This window comes from Hylobates moloch, unplaced genomic scaffold (genome assembly GCF_009828535.3).
Source record: "Hylobates moloch isolate HMO894 unplaced genomic scaffold, HMol_V3 SCAFFOLD_13, whole genome shotgun sequence".
Taxonomy (NCBI): domain Eukaryota; kingdom Metazoa; phylum Chordata; class Mammalia; order Primates; family Hylobatidae; genus Hylobates; species Hylobates moloch.
In genome coordinates this window covers 72,497,310-72,514,567 of record NW_026652288.1, presented here as the reverse complement: position 1 = coordinate 72,514,567, position 17,258 = coordinate 72,497,310, and the positions used below count along the sequence as shown (strand labels likewise).

The 17,258-nt window shown below is 35.8% G+C and overlaps 1 long non-coding RNA gene across 1 annotated transcript; it reads left to right on the top strand.

The window, feature by feature from the left end:
• Positions 1 to 256: 256 nt before the first annotated feature.
• Positions 257 to 14,033, top strand: LOC131380920 (uncharacterized). The gene is made up of 4 exons (XR_009209221.1): positions 257 to 416; positions 12,314 to 12,679; positions 13,493 to 13,677; positions 13,896 to 14,033. It is a non-coding gene; the product is annotated as an uncharacterized LOC131380920 (long non-coding RNA).
• The last annotated feature ends 3,225 nt before the right edge of the window (positions 14,034 to 17,258 follow it).

Sequence of the window (17,258 nt, the reverse complement as noted above, 5' to 3'; positions counted from 1 at the left end):
TGATTTGTAAAAGGCGTCATTCTGGTCAGCCAGATATATTTTTTGAATCAAAGTATTTTCAAATTTTATATTAAAAAACAAATACCTTTTATTGAGGTATTGCTGTGGTTTGAATGTCTCCCTCAAAGTTCATGTGTTGTAAACTTAATCCCCAATGCAACAGTGTTGGTAGGTGGGGCATAATAAGAGATGCTTAGGTCATAAGGCCTCTGACCCCATGAATGAATTAATGTTGTTAACTCAAGAGTAGGTTTGCTATTGCAAGAGTGGGTTTGTTATAAAATCTAGTTTGGCCTCCTCTTGCTTTCTTGCTCTTGCCCTCTCTTGTTGTCGTCTTTTCACCATGGGATGACACAGCATGAAAACCTTCACCAGATAATGGCACAATGCTCTTGGACTGCCCAGCCTCCCGAACTGTGAGCCAAATAATTTTCTGTTAATTATAAATGACCCTGTCTGTGGCTTTCTGTTATAGCAGCATAAAACAGATGTAGACAGGCATGATCCACTTTTAACACAGTTTTTGCTAGTGTTTTAAAAATGCTCCCAGATATCTAAACATACCTATATTTTACCTTGCACAGCTATTACATGAAATAAAGTGAAAATTTCTACGTTCTTTCCATTGGCTTCCAAACTGCTTGATCAATGACCGCTATTAAGTATGCAGACCATAAAGTCTTTACAATTGTTTAAAATGGTTACTGTTTCTCTGCTGATATGTACTAGGTTATCCAAAGCTGCAGGAAAATGGGAAGATAAAATATCAATAAAAACCTTATTTTTTGTTCTCCTGGGCTCCCTACTGATTTCTCCTTTCCTCTGGTAGCAAAACTAAAAGGGCATAGACCACTGCAGAAACTGCTTTCTACAAAACAAAAATGATAATAATAATAATGCTTACTCCAAAATACCTAAACTCAAATAGGACTTTACCACTTGGTGTTAGCCCCTAAATCCAGCAAAGATGTAAATAAATCAGTACTAATCTTTAAGCCTTTGCCAGTCTTTGAGGATTTGAAGATAAATACATGTTTGAGCCTGGAGTTTGGAGAAGGAAGGTGCTTGTCCTCACAATATAGGGTGGCAGTCAACTAGTCTAGGCACGAAACTTCGGAGACCTAAAGACCAAGTGATTGGAAATTTCACTAGCCTTTTTGTTCCTATAGGATTTGGCTAAGGAACAGCACCCACAGATGCCCTTTGGTGCTGGACACTAAGAAAGGAGAATTTTAGATTAATGGCAGGGTGACACAGCTAAATAGACAGAGTTAAGAAAAGAAAGTATCTGTGCACTGTCTGGTTCTGGTATATCTCTCTCTCTCTTTCAAGGATGAAAATGATTCAGCAGGGGGTGTGTGTGTGTGTGTGTGTCCAGAGAATCCTCTTCAAAAGGTAATGGGGAGCGTGAATGATAGAAGTACTCAACCCCACAAGATTATGAAAGAATCATAAACATTGGCTGTGGTGTGGATATTTTTCCAGAAGCATAAAGAACAAGAGCAGTGAGACATCCCATAATTAACTAACATGACTAATGAATACAGTAACCAAAAGACTCAACTTCTAAGACACTGGTGGTAACATATGGTCTGTCCCAAAAACCAATCCAAGATTTGGACAAGCACATCCAGCCCAATTCTCCACTGTAGGACCCTTACTATAGATATCATTAGTGTTATGGGAGAATGAGGAAGGAAGAAAGGAGGCTCAGAGAGACACATAGGAGAAGGAGGCAGGAGGAAAGGGGCAGGGGGAGACTTTCAACTAAACAGTGTTGGAAACAAAACAGTGACTGAGCCAATTATACCCAAATCAGACTAAAAAAAAATTACTTGAATCTGATGGACCTAAGAAAAACTAAGCTTTAAACCGGAAGTGATTGGAATATGTACAAATAAAAAAACTTTAAATTATCTTCTGATGAGCAATAATGAAGATTCAAAGAGGAAAATAATTTATTAGAAAATAAATTCTGTTTTGTTGAGTTCTATTTTGCACATACCTGATATGAAACTATTGAATGTATACATATCACACCATTAAATACTAAAGTTGTTTTTCTCAGTGTAAATTTTCATTTTCCAAATAATAGGCCAAAATTTGAAGGAAATTCACATATGGTATTTTCATTTTGATCAAATTTAAACATCAGTGTTTTCCCCCTGAAATAAGTACCTTCCACTTTACAACCTTGGTCAAGTCACGGCTTCAGTTTTCTAATGTATAAAATAAAAAAGGTGGACCTAATTGTCTAGATACTCTTTCAACTCAATAATTTAATTACAAAGTAGAAAGTTTCTCTCAGGTCTTTATTTAGAATCAAGTGCACAATTAAAGCACTTAAGAAATATGGGACTAGCTTCCCTCTGGGAAGTTTAACTGTCCCAGGTTCAGAAATGTTCAAACACTTTAATATTTTACTTAAAGGTGTTTGTGAAAAATATTATTCCATAAGTTGATATAGGTTTTCCTACCAATTTTTGTTTGATCCAGGATTAATTCATAAATCAAACAATGATAAATCAGCCCTCATCAATGGGCTCTTTTAACAAAATAATTAAACCGCAGCATGTCATTAAGTAGCTTCTTCAATTGAATGGAATGTTAGAGCAAGTTTTACACCTTACATAATACTTTCCTTCTAGAAGTTAAAGTTTCCCTCTGAAAAGGTAAAAGATGTTATTTATTTTGCTTAATGAAGACTTTACAGAATAGTAGCATTTCCAGTATTAGCAAATTTGAAAACTCTATAAATCCCCAGAGCTGCTCAGCTTTAAGTCTTTTAAATTGGAAGATTCTAAGTCTCTTTTAAATCTCACAGAATGTGATTCCTGGTGATTTACTATTAATCCCAATGCAGCTAGGAAGTGTTAATGCATTTTGTTCAATAAGAATTTCTTAAGAATGCAGAGCTGTCATGTTTTCTGATATATGATTCTGTTCACATCTGCTGTAGGGTTCAGAGGAGTGGCAGGCATTGGCAATATCGTAAAGTGTTCTTGAAGCAATAGAAAAGCAAAAAAAAGTCATAATTTTCTATAGGGATAATTTCTATGCTACACTGACACTTTTAAATGTTTTCAATAGTGTTGATTTATTGGAAAGCTTAGAAAGGTAGTGCTGAGAACCAGCTTTCCCCATAAAATCTCAGTGACAGAGAGTAACTTTTACATCTTTCAAACTGTCCATTGTGAAAGATTTTTTTCATTACGATGAACGTGTTTAGAGGTTTTTGATTTAATGTAGAATGATAACTCCCTTGAGTCTCAGAGTTCTAGAAAGAACAATGAAACGCAACCATCTCCGGAGTGAGTTCAATAATGGAATATCTTTGACTATCCATGCCAACAAAGTACTTCCCTGACTTGCTTAAGCTCTGTAATGTGAAATTCTGGTTCTCACAAATTAAAATTTATTTATAAATATATTGTTTTGACCTTGTACTTTCAAAACAAGAGAAGCTGTAGCTTCTCTCTATTCATCACTGTTATTGTGATTAATTCTGGCAGTTTCCCCTTTTAACTCATAGAGTTAGCAACCACAAGGCAGCCCTAGAAGTTTAACAGTCTGTAGGATGCTTTGATAACCTAACTGGGTTGCTCATCATGTTTTAAAAACATGGAAGTCAAAAGTTGAGGGTATACACTAGGAATGCTAGGCTACCTTAGAGACGGTTCTTTTAGTAACATATTTTTTCCAGTTAAATTAGGGGGTTGCTCAAATATAATTAAAAATAGAGGAGTTTCTTCAAAATACTAATTTATAATTATTTTTCCACCACTCTTACATCCCCTTCTGAGAGAACCTTCCAGGCCCCCTTATCTGAACACCTGCTCCCATGGGCCCTACTGTGTAGGAAGTAAACCCAGGATAAGTCGTCAGCCATCTTTGTTTTTTCTGGACTCAGAGGTTTCCTGGGATGCCAGACTTAAAAGTGCTAAAACCAGAAGGGAAACCCAGATGGGCTGTCACCCTTCAGAGTTTCCCAAGTTTAGTCTGTCTCAGATCTACCTGAAGAGCTTATTAAAACTCAGATTTCTGGGCTCCAACTCTATAATTTTTATTCAGAAGATCTGGGGTAAGGCTCGAGAATTTGCATTTCTAACAAATTCCCTGATGCTGCTGATGCTGCTCGTCCAAAAGCCACACTTTGAAAAGCCACTGCCAGATGTCAGCACTCTCCTGGACTTGATTAGCTCAAGGGTACAAAGTGGATCCAAACTGATTTTATCAGAATGCTTCAATAAAAATTTGACACTGGAGCTCAAGGTCTTATATCAAGTACCTTGGTCGTGTAAAGGGTTTTACCTTTGACACCAGCTACACGGAAAAAACGGGATGTGGGAGGATTGCCTGGTACTCAATACAGTTCCAGCTCCTGATTTCAGTCCTTCAGTGAGGCTCAGCTGTACTTGCACCCCTCTAGTTCCATGAGCTTCTCTCATTGCCTACTGATAAATTACCATTTTTGATTCAGGTACTTGGAGTGGCATATGTTATGTGAGCCAACATAACCCTGATTAAAACCAAAATGAAATGGTAGCAACAAACAGAGGGAAAAAAATCTAAGCCTAATAAAATATTATATTGGCTCTGAGCAATTTTCATCTCTTTTATAACTTTTTAAACTGTCAGAAAAACTATTCCACTTATTCATATTATGACAGAACTTGAAAATTTGATGCATTTTTATATGAATGATTCAATTAAGTAAGGAAAAAGCTGCAAGGAGAAAAGTCAAAGGAAAGATTACCAACTCAGGTTGATTAAGGATATCCAAAGAGGGAATTTTATCACAAGGCCCTTTGAAATCTCATGATACCTAGAATTTGTTAGTAAATGGTGGATTAGATTTGCATTCCATGGAATTTTATAGGCAAATATCACAGAGAAAATTGATATTTTTATGTTTTTTTAATCAGAAAGGAAACTAGGTTTTAAAGAGAGAATTGAAGATGTATAGAGCCCACTCTACCTCTCTTTAATAACACAACAAAATTACCATCCTGTTTTTAAAGTCGCTTAAGGAGGATGATTTCATACTTTTCCCCAATAAAGCTTTTCTAATACTTAACAGAATTTACTGCCTGGAAAATGCCTTTATGACTTTTTTAAACCTCTTACACTCCATTTCAGTTTGTTTCTTTTAACCTAGGAAACAACTGAGCAGGAGTGACAGAAACATGTTGAAGGCTGTTGTTAATTTTGCCTTTTTTTCATCTTCCCTTTGATCCTGGACTATTGCAGTCCTCTGAAACTACCTCAGGTGCTGTGTTTGTTACTCAATCAAAACCTACCACTTTCTAAAGTTCCTCATTTATTAGATAGCACTCAGTGATCTATTCTCCTAAACACAATATTTTCTGTTACAGGACCCTGATTACTTTTAGTCTCCTTTGCATATTAAATATCTTTTTAAAATGCTTCTCCTTTAGTGTGAGCATTGGGTTCATCACTTTTAAACCATTCTACTTGCTGTTAACCACACTCATGGAAGTGCGCACTTTCATTCATCTGAGTGATTTTCAATCCATATTCTGTCACCTAACTGGCTGCCTACCATCTTCTCATTCTCACTCCTGAATCATCTAAAAACTTAACAGCTATGTTTTCTTTCTCATATTTCAGGTAAACATATTCTAATTTTCAAAAGTTCTGGACTTAGAATTGGTCATTAAAATTTGGCTTGTGACTCACACACAATGCAGGATGTCAGGGCTCCTAGACAATAATATATAAACGCAGTGTTTGCCATCAGATACACGTACAGTGCAGAGAATGATTACATTGCATCACCAGTTAAACTATACTCTCTGCCTTAGCCCCCCCGTTTCACCCTTTTAGTAGTATTTATCAGAGTAATCCTCATCTAGTTTCATTATGTCCTCGTTAGTATTGTCTGTTATCTCCTTGCTGCCAAATCAAGGGTAGAGGTTCTTTTTGTTTTACGATCCCTGTGAGCAAATGTCATTCTTGGCTGAACACATCGAGTGCCCATAAGGTTCTAATAGTTGAAGTACTTAAAACACCTGCCATCCATCAAGGTTTATGATGTGGTTACCATAGCTACCAAAACCCCATGCATCCATGATCACACGGGATCCCTCCTCTAAAAAGAAAGAGAGAAACAGAGAGAGAGAGAGAAAGAGAGAGATCTGCTAGGAAATTATTCACATGAATTTAGATCTAATTAAACAATTAAAATCCATCAAGAAATTACTTCAAAATATAAGCAAAGCACAACACACCACACCCAGGGCAGTTAAGATGAGCTGAGGCTAAATCAAGGCCATACTTGCCTAAAATAGATGGACAGAAATGAGCCTATATCACTTATCCTTTCTGCTGCATCGTGTCAGCAGTTGGCAAGGTATACAATTTTCAAGACTTCCTTGGAGATCGCCTTTGGAAAAAAAAAGTACTGGAGTACATAACTTTTAATCAAAAGTTACTATGGAAACCTTTTTTACTTTCCACAAAGAAAGTTCGCTTTTAAATAACAGTACTAGAGTTGTTATTTATACCAATCCTTTCATCCAAGAGTCACATAATGCTATATAAATGTATTAATCCTCACAACCTTCCTGTAAAGCACAGAGGTAGCAGACTCCCCAGATGTGCATATTGAATTTTTAAAAAGCAGTTTAGTTGAATCAATAGTCTATTCAGAAAGGAAGGTTAAAAAGGCAGGCCTTGCACTGTGTCTTGATAATCAAAAGTCCACTAGGAATTTATTAGACTGTGACCAAAAGAAAAGAAAGAAAAAAAACCCCTAAATCTTTTATACATTGCCTATTTGGCTTATATTAAATGCTATCTTCTGTACTTTCAATGACGTTGGAAGATAAAAGGTAATTTAATATTACTAACTTCAGCATGTTGCTATGTGAGTTTACAAATAGAAACTGAACATTATCCAACCTTAAAATAACTCTCCGATAGGAAAACTGCAAGGAATCTGTGATTTCACTATGTTATTTTTTTAAAAACAAAACATTGTAAAAATTTATGTTGGACTATTAGAAACATCAGAAAATATTCTGATATGTATTTGGGCAACATTTATCAGGAATCTTTAAAATGTTTATACTGTTTATCTCTGTAATTTCACTTCTGAGGATTATTCTTATTTTAAGAAAGAATGCAAAATTCAAATAAATATTTATTATAAGTTTTATAGCATTAGATATAAACAGTAAATTGGAAATATTTAAAATACTTTACTAAACAAAAAGATGAAGTATTATCAATCTGACCCTTTGTACATTTATGACTTACTATATATCAACTATGTTCCAGGCACAAAAAATACAAAGACAAATAAGTCATATTTTTCTAAACATGATTTCTGCTTTATAGTGGGTTACAGTCTGACACAGAAAAAAAATACATGTAAATATATATGAGTGTAAGTACCCTGAGAAGGGATGTGCATGGTACGGTAGAGAGTCACAAGGGAAAGAGTGTTCAACTTTACAATGGGGAGATGAAAGTCAGGAACGTTTTTATAAGGTTAACTTTTCATCTAAGTCTTACAATTTGAGTACTGTTAGGCAAACAGATTGAAGATCACTACTATCAGTGAATAGGAGGAACAGAGTAGTGGGAGCCAGTACTCAAGGTAACAATATCATAGGACTGAATTGAGGTAGCAGCTTTGGAGAGGAGAGGAGGCAGCCATGGGTGGTACAAAAGAGGTTGTCTTTCAGGACTTTTTGACATGCTAACAGAGGGGAAGGAGTCAGAATGAAGGAGTGAAGAGGTTTCTCAAAATTCTGATTTTGGAAAGAGGAGAATGAAGGAGGGAATCCAATAGAAGCAAAGCAGAGAGAAGAAAGAATAGTGGCATTTAGACATAAAGAGTTGGAACTGTCTGAGGAGCACCTAAGTGATCATAACCAATGAAGAGTTGGGTCTGAAGGGTGTACTTGTGAGTAATGGACACATGAGTTGTGGTAGGGGTCACAGGAGAGGATGAGAGTGCAAAGATTGAACAGAGGAGCAAGGACTGAGTCCTAGAAGAAGACACCAGCACACTAAGGAGTAGGCAGAGAAAGGGTAGCCCTCCAAAAACCGGTTACACAGAGAGGTCAAGGTAAAACTGCAAAAAGGCCAGTGGGTTGAGTACCCCAGCTGTCCATGGCACCAATTTCCAGAGCTCATTGTGCTACAGATTGTTGGAGGCAGAAGTCTAAATAGAATGGTTTCAAAAGTGAAAGATTGACCTCTTTCAAGGAGGAGGAGAAAGGGCAAGAATTAGAATGAGACATATGCTTAGAAAATATGTTCAAAATGAGGGATAGAGATTGAAGTGATTGAGAGGAAAAGATTAAGGTTATAAAAGAGAAAAGAGGATAAATACTAAAATGAGGCAGCAGCTTTTCCTAAGCTTTTGACAAACGATATACTTTTGTGGGGGAAAATAATCTACAAGACATTTTAGAGTGTTTGTTTGTTTGTTTGTTTGTTTGTTTGTTTGTTTGTGATGGAGTCTTGCTCTGTCGCCCAGGCAGGAGTGCAGTGGCGCAATCTCATCTCACTGCAACCTCCACCTCCCGGGTTCAAGCGATTCTCCTGCCTCAGCCTCCCGAGTAGCTGGGACTACAGGTGCCTGCAACCACACCCAGCTATTTTTGTATGTGTGTATTTTTAGGGAAGATGGGGTTTCAGCGTGTTAGCCAGGATGGTCTCCATCTCCTGACCTGGTGATCTGCCCGCCTCGGCTTCCCAAAGTGCCGGGATTACAGGTGTGAGTCACCGCACCTGGCCCATTTTAGAGTTTTTAATAAGACAATGAGGTACTTAACATAAGCAAAAAAAGAGAAGGACATAAAATTGAATGTATATTAGTATGTCAGCTTTGTAAAACAAAACTATTTACTAAAGGAAAGATTGAAGGAAAATATATAAAATGGCTAATGATGGGTAATTTTGAGGAAAGCAATTTTTATCTAAACTTTTCCATTTTGTTTAAATTTCCAAAATAAGCATGAATTAATTCTGTAAAAATGGGTACAAAAATACAGTTAGATAGAAGAAATACCATCTAACTGACCTCTGTAAGTGTAAAAAGGTTCTTTTTAATGCCCAAAAGAAAGATGTTGCATTGTCACAAGTGATGATACTTAAAACTATCTTGGAAATGTTTATCTTTTATTCAGGGTGATATTATACACAATGTTAATGAAAAACTCCACACTCTGGGAAATAATAATAAGAACTTCTATTGTTGGAAAAGAAAAATTTGGACAGTGCAACATTTACAAAATAAAAATGCTATTAACTATAAACTTTATCTGAAATAAAATGTAATACTCATGAATACGATAAATTAAAAAACTATATTGGATTTGGGCATTTTTTCTAGAGACTTTTTAAAAATCTGCCAATACATTCATACAGTTGACATTTGGCAAACCAAGAAAATTAGAAGTCATTGATCCAGCCATATCATTACATATTGATCAGCATGTTCTATACCAGAGATTTCTTTAAAAAAAAAGAAAAGAAAAGAATTCTTTGACAGAAACACAGCCAAATCAAGTAGTCATTTCCCAGAAGACTCTCCTGTTGAGCCTATAAATAGAAAAAGCATCCCCAACAAAATGTAGCTGAAACAAAGCTTCTTTATATGTGATAGAGCCAATTGCAGCTCTGTTGCACTACTGAGTTATAAAAATATATTTCATTTTTATTATTTAGCTCTGCAGCACAATGGGAACTTGAAACTACAATCAGCATCATTTAATTTTTCTTGAGAACATTTAAAACTGGAATAAGAAAAGCACATTCAGCTTAATATTTCACCATTTGCTCGGACTGTTTTCATTTTTCCTTTAGGGAAGAAAAAAAGGAAAGTTATATATTTGAATAATTGCAGCAATATCTCTAAAAGTGAAATCATTGAAACAAAGCTGTTTATCATTCTGTTCAATGATTTAAATTATGAAGCTTTCTTGATATATAGAGGCATGCCTTTTTCTATTAAGTGCTGGATTTGCATGTATGTTCCTAATCAATTTGACCATGTATTAGGTCCTAAGTGGGAAAAAATTAAAGAAATATACATATGTTTACTGTATGACTGCTGGAGGTGAAAGAACAGCTGAGGCTGAAACTGAATTAATTAGAATAGATTTAGTTTAAACATAAAGCAAGACTACAGAACATTTGTTTACAACCAGAATACTATTAAATTTATCTTACTACTTACGGAAATCCTCCACAAAAAAAATGTCCCGACCTACTGCATTTCAATAAATGTTACAGTATAAATTTATTAAGAATTTCAATTCCACGGTGGAGAAGTTCTGAGCTTCTTCAAATTGACATTAAAAAATATGATAAAATCCTCCTCTTGGGACCTAGACAGGATTTCAACTCACAGTGGAAAAGCCTATAAATAAATGAATAATAAAGTCTATTGTTGAATCCAGTACCCCATGTAATACTGCTTAATATAAAAAGTGTTTCTCTATGCAATCAATAAGAAACATAAATCTTTTCAAATTGAGTGCCAGAAGTTTGCCCACATCCAAGAAATAAAAAGAAATTTATATCTTAATAACTAAATTGACTTTTATTCTTCAAAAAATACAGTAGGTTTGTAATATATAGAAAATAATCCTAGATATGATTATTTGGAACATGCATTGCATGGGGAGAAAAGAAAAACTGGTTTAAATAAATGAACAGGCCAATAATTGTTTTTTCTTACTTAAATAAAAACGTGGTATTGTCACCAACTAAATTTTTTTGGAAGCATGGTCAAGCTAGGCCTCCACAGCAAAAATTTTTTCCTGACATAAATTTTCTTAGCAAACCAAAACCAAGTTTAAAGTTTACTTTTTCAAGGAAATGTTTAAATTCAAATATCTCCGATGATAGACATTTGAATCAGGCACATTTTAGATAATGGAAGAATACCTTCTCTCTCTGATTCCTCATTACACCTTCGGAAACTAGCTGACACTAATTCTAAATGTCTCTCTACTTCTAAAAGGCTCATGCCTTTATTTGTCCTTAAACACCACATTGATGCTTACCTTAACTTAATATAGCATTTTTTGCATGATTTTTCTTTCACCTCACCTTATTATCTACACACACCATTAAGAGCGGCATGTTCTCACTTATAAGTGGGAGCTAAATAATGAGAACACATGGACACAAAGGGAAACAGCAGACACTGGGGCCTACTTGGGAATGGAGGCTAGGAGGAAAGTGAGCATCAGAAAAAATACCTATCAGTCAAACACAGGTGACCAAATAATCTGTACACCAAACCCCCATGACACAAGTTTACCTATATAACAGACCTCCACATGTACCCCCGAACCTAAACTAAAAGTTAAAAGAGAAAAAAAAGAGCCAAACTAAGTTTGCTTTCCTTTATAAAATTTTCAAGGCAAATTCTCACTTCTTCTGACCTCCTCCAGCAATCATTCTTTTTACCACATATATTGAGCATTGTACCTATACTCTTCTCTAATTAAAAAGTGAAAATTTTGTCTCCTTAAAAGAGTTTTAGTTTTTTGAAAGCAAACCCTCTGTTATATGTATCTTTTAGAGGTGTATGTTTTGATGCTGCCTTTTGCAAAATGAAGCATTAAAAAATAAATGATTACAATTTACTTTAAAATAATATTTGCTTTTTTTTATTTTAAAGGAGGCACATACTTATAAGAGATTTAGGAAACTTTTTAAAGTTTAAAGGAGGAAAATATCCTGTAATCTTATTACACTGAGTGAACTACATTTTAAAAAATTGTTTATCTTTTCAAACTCCTTTCCTATATATTTTTAATGTGAAAACATTATATTTGCGCCTTGTTTATTTTTCACTAGATAATAGATCACGGACAAGAACACAGATTCATGTGATAGCACTTCGTTGTATAAATATGCTATTTAATGAATCCCTTCTTGGTGGATAGATTGTTTCCTATTTAGAAAAGCAAAATGTTTCCGTGGGACTTTTACACATTTGTCCACTTATTTTCTTGGAATGAATCCCAAAAGTAAGCATTAAAAATGACAAAGTGTATAAATGTCTTATAAAGCACTTGTTATACAGTAAGAGCTCAATAAAGTTTAGCTGGAGTCATATAGCTGAAATTGTTGAACCCAAGTAATTTTATATTTTATTAATTGTTTTAAATTACCGTCTATAAAATTTAACCAATTCATACATGCCATCAGTGTACAAAAACTATCTCCTCACAACTGCCAACCTTCTTAATACTTGATAATTGTAAATATTACTACGGCTCACCAATATTTTTCAATTCTCTTTTCCTTTTACATACAGGGAGGATCACATTTCTCCAATCTCTTGAAGTTAGCTGTAGCCAGGTGACCTGCTTTGGCCAATATCTAAAACCAAAAATGACTTTGTCACTTCAGATCAAAGCATTTCGGAGATGGTGCACAACTCTACCCCACTCTCCCCTGCCACACCATCTAAGGAAGCCACATCTTCCAGATGATACTTCTACAAGATGATCGATTCATTACGTTTCAGCATAAAGAACAGTTGCCCCAAAGAGTTTTTCAGATCTGCAGAGAACATCAACCCAAGAAAAAAAAAATTGTTGTACTGAGCCTCTAAAATTTAGGGATTATTTGTTGCCTCAGCATAATCTAACCTATCGTCAATGATAGCATTGTCTAGAAGGTGAGAAGTTTGAGAAGTTTTACCATCTGACTACTTTAATTACTAACAATGTTGCACATCCTTTTATATCAGTGTAAAGTGGGGAGGAGGACTGCCTATATATGTTTTATAGGAAAGTGCATGATTTTTAGCCATTAACTTTTAGCAATTGTGTATTAACCCATTTCTCACCTCATCCAAGACCCTCAGGAATTTTGTGAAACTTGAGAACAGATAAAATATGTAGGATATCTGAGGCATCTATGACGGCTCAAAAATATAAGCACAAAATGGTACATTTTTATCTTGACATAACATTTGAATGGCACATAAGAATGCATGCATCTAGGGTGATGGTTAAGAGAAAAAGGAGAGCTATTACAGCTTTATCATCTGGTCTTCCTCTAAGTCTCCCAGTGAGTCCCTCTGGCTCACTTCCAATCCAATCAGCAGCTAAGGGACACTTTTAAAAACATGTATCTGACTATCATATGTCTGCAGAGTATCCAGGAGGCTGTATGGAGATTGTCTTCTTAGGCTACTAGGTTAAGAATAGGGTTGGGGGAACCCAGGTGCAGCAGGTGAGGAGTTGGAAGTCATCACAGAGAGGCAAGGTCCACGAAAAAACTATTTCTCAGAGAAATGAGTGGCAACCAGAGACAATAGCTCCCCTCGGGACTGAACGTAGCTGGAAGGTAGGAGCTGATAACTGCATGTTAAATTATGTTTTCCTGCCCTTGTCTACTATCTTCTATGTGAGAGTCACTAGTCTTAGCCATGTTGGGGAATAGGGATTCATTATCAAGAAATAACCCCAGTGTATCCTGAATACAGGTCCCTACAGAAGAAGCAAGAGTCCAGGAAGTACCGGCCTAAAAGGGATTGCCCATAACTTAAGAATTTAATGCAGCCTGGAGCAGCACCTACAGGAAGAGATGCTTTGATGTCAGCCTTGACCTGGGTTTCTAGCTAAGCTCCTCCATTCCCAAGGAAGCCACTTTCCTCATCTGTCAACTCAGGTGATTAAATGAGGAGTCAAAGAGATGGCATTTGCAAAAAATCCTGATATAATCCATAAATTTTGAACTATAAAAAACATGCGTGTATATTCTCTATAGCATTTAGCACATCATGTATTATCTAATGGTTACTCAATAATAGTTGAAACAAATTTTTCATAAGCTGAAAACTAAAAGAGACCTTACAGATTTTGAACTTCAATTATCTTATTTTACAGGTTAGAACACTGAAATGCCAAAGGTGAGAATAGCATGACCCCCATAAGAATGGAGCCATCACAAATCACCCACAACACTACAAAGGAAATGTTCCAAAAGCAAGCTCTGATGTTAGTATGAGCAAATTACATAATGAGCTCAAAATGCTGTGTTTGTTAGACCATCCTTGAATACTTAAATACAATTGTACAGTTTACTATTTTTTGAAATGAAAGTGAGAATAAAAAACTCAAACTCACTTTTGTTCTCTAGCCAGCAAGCCTTCCATGTGATTACAGAATTACTGGGCAGACTACACCAAATCATCTTATTTCAGAAGAGATGATTAATCACAAACAGCAAGAGTTAAGCCAATTACAAGTACTTCCCCCTAAGGTGATTGCCTTACCATAACTACAGATAAAATCTACCAGCTTCAGGCACATTTTATGAGGCCAGTTCTCATCTAGGTGTGACAGAGTGAATCTTTGAACATCATCATTAAAATCAATGGGAGCTGTAACAGAGGCAGAAGTGTGGAATTGGGTGCACTAGCTCTGAAACTGCTGATGTTCATTTAAGCCCACAGCTCATTTTGCAGGCAAAAAGATTTATCCTATCTGACAGAGCAATCCAAAGAATCTCTCCAGTCCACACTATTCGGCACTGAGCTGAAAATTACAAAAAGCTGATAACTGCGTGTTAAATTATATTTTCCTGCCCTTGTCTACTACCTTCTATGTAAGAGTCACTAGACTTAGCCATGTTGGGGAATAGGGATTCATTATCAAGAAATAACCCCAGTGTATCCTGAATACAGGCCCCTACAGAAGGAGAAAGCACTTCTTGATTACAGAAGGAGCAGATAAACACAGATTAGATTGTTTCTGAATTGCCCACTCTGAACTGCCCCAGCAGCTAAAGAAGATACCACAGTCCGTCCGAAACAGCAAGCTGCTTGCTGTTCTGTTCCTGTCTATACATTGCAGGGTTAAGATTAGCCAAGAGGTGGACAGAGAATGTACTTGAGGACCAGAGAAGCAGAGAAATAACAAACAATCTGGAAATAATTTCGTGTCATTTCAGAACAATGCATTTTAAAATTCAAAGGGATTTTTTTAATTGTGAATACCATGAATAATGGTATTAATGTTTTCAGAGCTTGAGTCTTCTAAAGCAGTGATTCTCAAACGACCAGTGATGAAGAAACAGTTTCGTTGTTATTTTTCCAATCCATCGGGACAGATATCATTGTAAATTCAGTACAAATTACTAAAAAAATTATTTAAAATAGAGACATATAAAATACAAGCCCCAATTTTTGTTTCATTATTAGAATCAAGAAACATGAAATTGCTCAACCAAACTGCTACAAACGTTTCCAAACTGATTCTCACTGCACACCAGTGCTGGCTGCTGAGGGCCACCCTTTGAATAGGATAGCTCTAAAGGACTTCATTGGGCTTTGGCCCAGAATGATTACAGCAAGGTGTTTTGTTTATTTTTTTAAATATTTTATTAGCCTGATTTCCCTACTAGTAGGATTTAAATCCCAAATCACTAACTTTAGTTTTATTTTTGCCAGAATATACTCGAATAACAAAGTATATTTGCTAAACATGCTTGGTGCCTCATTTATCTAGTAATTCTCTCCTTCATTCAACAAACATTTATAGAACAGTTCTCTGATGGTTCAAAGTTCTATCTTCAAAACTCTAGAAATTTTGAGCCCTGAAAACACAGGGTTTAGAAAGGCTTCTAACCATACTATCATTTTAAAGTTTGTTTTTGCAAGAGAAGAACCAAGTAAAATCCTAAAAATAGTCTCTATTTTTAAGTCCAATATATTGTCTAAAGTCTAAAATGCAAGCACTAACACACTGGCTTTTTAAACCTAATTAACACAAGAATAAAATATAGAGGAAAAAGCTAAACTGTACCCCTACAAAATCAGATATGCTCCAGATAATTTTATTTCTACCATAAATTTATCTTCAACATAGATCATTTCAATAACTTATTTTTCCTTTAAACGTTTGTATTGTGGCCAGCTTTAACCTCCACTGAAATAGCTACCCCTGGCTTCTTTTACCCTACAGATAAATCCAACCATAAATAATCATTCCTACATCAACTGATAATGCATTATTCCCAAAAATGCTAATGACCTCATTAATGTCCCATTCATGATTTGCATTACTTCATTTAACTTAAAACAAGCTCACAAATATTTTTCTTTGTTGAAGTTACATATACATAGCATATATTTCATGAAGTTTAGTCACAGTTAAGTCTAATGAGATGCACAAGATTTATAAGAAGTGAAATGTGATGATCAAATCAAGATAAATTTGCTACTTTTCTAAAGGTCCAGTAAGTCATTCAGCCTTTTGAAATGAATCTAAGCAGAAATCTTGTATGTTAAAATTTTACAGTCATGTAGATCTGGAATTTCAGAATGTCTGCAACAAATAGGCTTAGAGAATGCTTGTTCCCCTTTCACAGGGAAAGCAGAAACTTTATATTTTCATTTATTTTTTTCTTCACGCCGACACTTTATGAAAATATCTTTACCATCTCCAAACCCAAAAACATCCTTTGTATTGCATACTACCACAAACTATATCTGCCAAAATATACACACCCTCTATGTTTTTTGTTATAAATTAAAAATTAAAAGATAGATGGGGTCACAAATTTCTCTCTGTTTTCTCTTTCCGACATTGTAGTTCCATTTTTAATTTTCTTATTATGCGTGGGCTACAACCATGAGGAATATCTCCTACTGCTTCTCCAGATCTAATTAATCTACGTCATCTTTTTATTTACTGGTTTTTATTAATTAAACTTTGCCTGGCATCTTCTATTGAGAAAACTTGACATAGCTCAGATCAAAATTAAAATTCAAGATTTAGTACCACTTTTACTGAACCAAACTATATTTAACAATACCTGTGGCTGGCCAGGCGCGGTGGCTCACGCTTGTAATCCCAGCACTTTGGGAGGCCGAGGCAGGCGGATCACGAGGTCAGGAGATCGAGACCACGGTGAAACCCCGTCTCTACTAAAAATACAAAAAATTATCCGGGCGTGGTGGCGGGCGCCTGTAGTCCCAGCTACTCGGAGAGGCTGAGGCAGGAGGATGGGGTGAACCCGGGAGTCGGAGCTTAAAGTGAGCCGAGATCGTGCCACTGCACTCCAGCCTGGGTGACAGAGCGAGACTCCGTCTCAAAAAAAAAAAAAAAAAAAAAACCTGTGGCTGATTGTATTAGTCCATCCTCACGTTGCTGCAAAGATACTACCTGACTGGGCAATTTATAAAGGAAACAGTTTTAATGGACTCACAGTTCCACATGGCTGGGGAAGCCTTGCAATTATGGCAG